The 5,982-nt window shown below is 31.6% G+C and overlaps 1 pseudogene; it reads left to right on the forward strand.

The window, feature by feature from the left end:
• The first annotated feature begins 1,860 nt into the window (after window positions 1–1,860).
• On the forward strand, window positions 1,861–4,002 carry LOC133184050 (uncharacterized; annotated as a pseudogene).
• Window positions 4,003–5,982: the final 1,980 nt, after the last annotated feature.

Genomic DNA, 5,982 nt, shown 5'->3' on the forward strand with positions numbered 1-5,982 from the left:
TATATATATATATATATATATATATATATATATATATATATATATATATATATATATATATATATATATATATATATATATATATATATATATTTATATCCCATGTTTACAACTTTATCCCTTGGATATCATTCATTGGATATTTTTTTCATATCCCACAGCTGTGACGTCACAATGGGTTTTGCGTGATGAAGTAAAATAGAGTGGATTCTTATATAAAACAGTGTAACATATTGAGACATGGGATAAAAAGAATCTCCCATGATGCGTAGCTGGAAAAATTGTGTGATCTCTTTGCACTAATATGATATCTAATATGGGTATTTAAGTCTAAACACTAAATAAAATACTCTTACATCAAGCTTCTCAGGAATTTCGTAATGATTGGTTAGAAGAATCGTGTAATTTCAAAAAACAAAATAAAACCCTTAGGCCAGTTTTGTAAAGTTAGATATATGGATTAAATTTAGCAAATTTTAGCCTAAAATAAGATTAATTTTATATTGAATTATTCAGTATATCTTCAGCTTTTGGCAAAGTGTGATCGAAAAATTACAAAATTTTGTTAAAAAATTGTTAAAACCTACATTCAATATACCTAGATATGATAGTGTGAAAATTCCTGTGAATAAGATTATGCAGGGTCAAAGTTCCAACATTAAATACTGACATAACGAACAGTATTCGAGCGCAAAAGTCTATTCAAACAATATATATAAGGGACAGAACAAACACGGACTTCTAAAACATCAAAGATGGGATCAGGTGCCATGGAGGATTGAGCATCCCCTGCCGTGTACTCCTTCTCATGATGAGGAAAAAAACGGAGAAATCTATAGACAATTCAGTGTGTAAATAATAGCCTAACAATAATTATATAAAACGTCAGTTAACATTTGACTTAATGATAGATTGTATTTGCTGACTAAGTCATTGTCTCGACCATAGAACTTGCGAAATTATGACTTTAAAAGAAACTTGTTTGTCAATAGCTTGCCTCGTTTTAGAAATTTATTCGTACGTAGAGCATGCTCTTGCGTATCGAATCAACTGAAAGACATAAACCCCATATGCAGTTGCAGGGGTATATTGCTTCATAGGAGGAAGTCTAAACAAATATATTTTTTAAAAGTCAGAAATAAGCACTCAGTATCAAAAGTTGTTTGGGTACATACGAAATAAATGACTTTATGATTCGGTACTTAGATAAATCCTTTATTAAAACAATGGAGATAAAAAAAACTTTAAAAACCCATATAAATATATCAAAAAAAGTTTGCTACACATTTAAGGAGACAACTCCTCAAAAAGTGCAAATGGGGAATTATTTTCTTTTTAAAGATATAAAGATATATATTCATTTAAAAAAAAAGATAGAAACAACAAATAAAGATATAATGTATCTCAATTGAAATAAAATGATTCAAAGCTTGGGCAAGATAATAAAGTGAAAATAATTGCTTACGTGCAATCATGCCAATTTTGAACGGAGGTTGAATTACTGTATGAAGTTGTACGTGATATGGATAAGAGGATAAGAGGTAAACTTAAGGAAATTTAATATCTATCTCGGATGTCTATAAGTAATCATGCATTCTTTTTTTATTCATGGACATTTGAAACTTTTGTAAGCGACAAGGTTTGATACAAATTTGAGAAGTTTTATTGCCACAATTACAGAATACACGAATAGTGATAATGTTTCAGTTGAAAATCTAATAAAAGTCGGGTACTTTGTGACTAATCAGAACAACATTTGTCTGTTTTGGAACGAACAAGGAAGCACTTTTCATGATACTAGGAAGTATTACAGATATCATTGGATACACAGACCAACTTCTACTAAGAAACGAAATCAACATGACATCACAAGCACGTGCATTTTACCTTGGAAATTTGTCTCTTTTATTGATGCTGTTCTATGCCGGGAAATCATCCTCCAACGGGACATTTAGATGGGTTCCACAGGGCTGGGATGGGTTACCACTGTACTGTCAAATGAGTGCAATGACCCCGAAATTGCCGGGACATCGAAAGAAAATTGCTGTGCTTGTCATTCAAAAAGTATTCTTGATTACAACAACAATTTTTCTCACTTGAACATATCAAAGAACAGGATATCTAGAGGGGAATAAATCTGCTGAAAATATAGCTTTGGAGTACTCCTACATGTATATGCAAGCCTTTCCTAAGAATATCTGTGAATTTCCAGGAATAACAAGGATCAATTTGTCTCACAATCTTATTCTGGAAATACCTTATCTAACCTGCCTCCCAAATTTGACACGTCTGGATTTGTCTTGGAATTCATTAACAGTTTTAAAAAAGTTTTCAATAACTGGAAATAGGAATCTAAGATTTTTTGATTGTCTCATAACGCCATTAGTTATATTGATTACGGGGTTCTAGCATTCATGGCCTTTCATTTTCTTAATTTGAACGGGAACTTTCTTACATCTGCCGACGTCACAGACATTATTTTTGAAAGACCATTTTGTGTATTAGATTTATCAAATAATAGTCTGAGTATGGGTACAAATAAATTAAAGTGGAAAATAAACTTGACAAAAACATATGGTCCAGGTCACGTAGATTTCTCACACAATCAATTCGAAGAAATTCCAAATGTAAGCAAATTGGGGTTTTCGAATATCTTTGATTTGGGAAAACTTTACCACTTTGGGTTTGATTTTAGATTTAACCCTCTTATATGCGATTGTAGAATTGCAAAACCTGTTATGTATTTTAAATCATATATTGAGATTATGAAAAGAGACTACTTCAATATAACCTGTAAATCACCAGATACTTTCCAAGGAAAAACGATTCCAAGTATCATAGAGAATGGACAAATAACAGACTTGATTTGCAATTACACTTCACAGCCTGTATGTCATCCAGGATGTTCTTGTATCGAAAAACCACGAATAAGGAGATTAGCAAAGCAAGAAATGACACTGACTCTTCAAATGAATTGCACAGGAGCTGGATTAAAACGTTTTCCTCATATCCTCCTTGAGAGTGACGAAATTGAATTCTATATGAGAGGAAATCTAATTGAGGAAATAGGAAAAGAACATTACATAGAACTTGTCACAGTTCTTGACTTAGCGTTTATACCTACTTTTGAAATTGAAGCCCTGGAAAACCTTACTCATCTTCAAGTATTTTCTATACCAAGATCCCAACAATTGCACGGAATTCCTCGTGAACTTTCTTTCCTGGATCCTTGTGTTTTTCTTCAACGTGGGAATTTCGTTATAAATTGCACCTGCTCACATCTTTGGATGTATGAATGGATTCGTACAAAACAAGCTGACAACTGTACGTCACATTCGTTTTATTGTTTAAAAGGAGGTGTTAAAAATCTAATGACAATGTGTCTTTCTTATCTTGACTGCAGAAACACTGGTAAAGAAAGCAAGTACGTTCTTCTGTTGTCGGGTTCTTCAGCATTTGTGATTGCATTTATCCTCATTATTTTTGTTCACATTTATAAGTTTGAATTGAGGGTCATTCTAAGGTCCAGACGAATATTTACGAAGTCCAAGAAAGCGCTGGACGAAGATTGTGTTGTTTACATTTCATATGATGAAAAGATCAAAGATTTAAATTCGTGTCATAAAGAGACTCGAACCGTTCTTAAGAAGAAATGAATTAAGTGCATTCATCCCGTTACGTGACTTACCTCCGGGCTGTATTAGATCGGAAGAGACGGCATGACAGATATCAGTCTCTAGATACTACATCGTATTCCTGTCTGACCATTACTTCGATGAGGACTCATTACAGACACAGAATGACTGGAAGTGTATCTGGAACAGTTATTTATCTGACTCTAGGAAGGAATTAGTGGTCATAAACTACGATATGATGAATACGGCAGAAGTTCCCTGGAAAACCTTCAGGGCAATCATGCGTTTTGGCAATGTAGTGGATTTTGCTTCAGGAGAAAAGAAAATTTTTTCTAAGATATCGGAAAAGTTTCTCAGTTATCATTAATTGCCAGGATGGTATAACCAAAAATATTAGATGTGAAGTTAGCTTAGTTTGGCGTGAAACATTAACACATTGGAAGAACTGCGAACGATGGTATTGTTTTGCCGCCTACATCCAAGTCAAATTTCAAAAATTAACATATGAATAACATATTAAAATTATTTTTCATATTTATATAAATATCTATGTGAATTTTCATAAAACATTACTTATTTTGGAAAACAGAGAAAGATTACTCTTTAATTTCGGTAAAAATAGCGTTTTTCACTATAGAAATCAACGGAAATCTGAAAATATTTTCAAAACATCTTTCCCCCCGGTGAAATATTCCTTCTTATGGGTTGTATGAATTGTTATTTCACAAATTCCTACCAAAACTTTTTTTGTTTCATGGGGCAAAGGTTTATAGACAAAAACTGCAAAATTGGTCATTTAATTACCAATTTTAAATGAAATTACAAATAAAATAAGGTCTTCTAGCAATCTTTTATATTGAATTTTCCGTAAGTTAAACATACGGAAAGATTTAAGGTTCATTTAGGCATTTCCATGTGTTTTTGAAAATCTAGCGATTTTTAAAGCCTGATTTCAATGGATAAAATTTTCAACCCCTTTTTTTGAAAAGAGTCGTAAATAAGAGCAATCAATTTTTTGACACTGGTTTTAAAATTATCAATCAATTCATAATGAACTCTTCTTTGCATTCAATCAAGTTTTAATGGCCAAACTGCCATTTATATTGAATGGGTGCAAATTGTAGTGATTCTTTTTGAGTACTTTTGATGAATGTCTTTTTTCGAAACAAAGTCATTACAAAAAATGATAGTTGTATTTGATATCTTCCACTTTCCCTAATTCTTTGTCTTATACTGCAGTAAAAAGAAAAAGTTCACGGAATATTTATGGATAAATTTTAATGGATGAATATAAGTAGATAATTATTAGTAGATAAATATTACAAAAAATGGTATTCTTCTAAGACTCCTGTCTGCTATAAATCTTGATCAAGACCTAAAATCCTTGATATTGATGTTTATAGAGATTGATGATTAAGTTGCAATTGTTACAGTGTACAAGAATATTCATTATTTAAATTGAAGTAGATAGAAAAAAGCTGACGGAGGTTAAATTAGTTTTAACGGCTATCTAATTATCTTTTTTTCTTGCCTGAAAACACTATTGAAAAACATTAACTTTAAAAAAGTTTTTACTATAAGAAATTTTTCCCGACAAATTTGTTCATTTCTTTTCTCCTTAACGTAGGTCGCGGGTTTGCTGACGTCGTTAAAATTGGGTACGCAATTTATGATTTGGGCGACTTTCTTGTGCACATTTGATTATGACGTCACAATGAAAAAGAAATCTGCGATGATTTTTGTTTTATCAAATTCTTCAGTATATCATTATTTAGCTATAACTTTTCTTGGAATTGGTAGTTTAGTGTTATATTATTTAAGCAACAACTTATCACAAATAATGAAGGCTTTTTACGATTTGTATAGTCGATACAATACTTGGATATAACTTTTGTTGGAATTGGTAATTTAGTGAAGAGGGCTTATTACGATTCGAATGATCGACACTGGAAGTATTATAAAACGTTAATTATATTTGTTATCAATCGAATCTTCTCGGGCCTTTCCTGCAAGCTTGTAAAAACAAGTGGTTGTTTTTCGGCTTGTCGGAAAGGCCCGAGAAATTTCGATTGGTTTGTTTTCACTTGGTATCGCGAAACGATATGGACACAAGGTTCAACTGACTTTTTTTCATTTGATCGTATTTGAATTAACAGTTTGATTTATTAATAAAGAAGCCATTATTTAAAAAAAATCGAAAATACACCTGTTACATCAAAACATTAACTTTATTTTTAAAAAGGATATTTTTAAAATATATAGATCTACAAGTTTATCATGAATTAAATACTGCTAAGGTACGATGAAACATAAGACAATTTGTTAGCGACACTGACCTCCTGTTAGG

This window comes from Saccostrea echinata, unplaced genomic scaffold (assembly GCF_033153115.1).
Source record: "Saccostrea echinata isolate AGI-Se365-2 ecotype Australia unplaced genomic scaffold, CSIRO_AGI_Sech_v1 ptg000009l, whole genome shotgun sequence".
Lineage (NCBI taxonomy): Eukaryota > Metazoa > Mollusca > Bivalvia > Ostreida > Ostreidae > Saccostrea > Saccostrea echinata.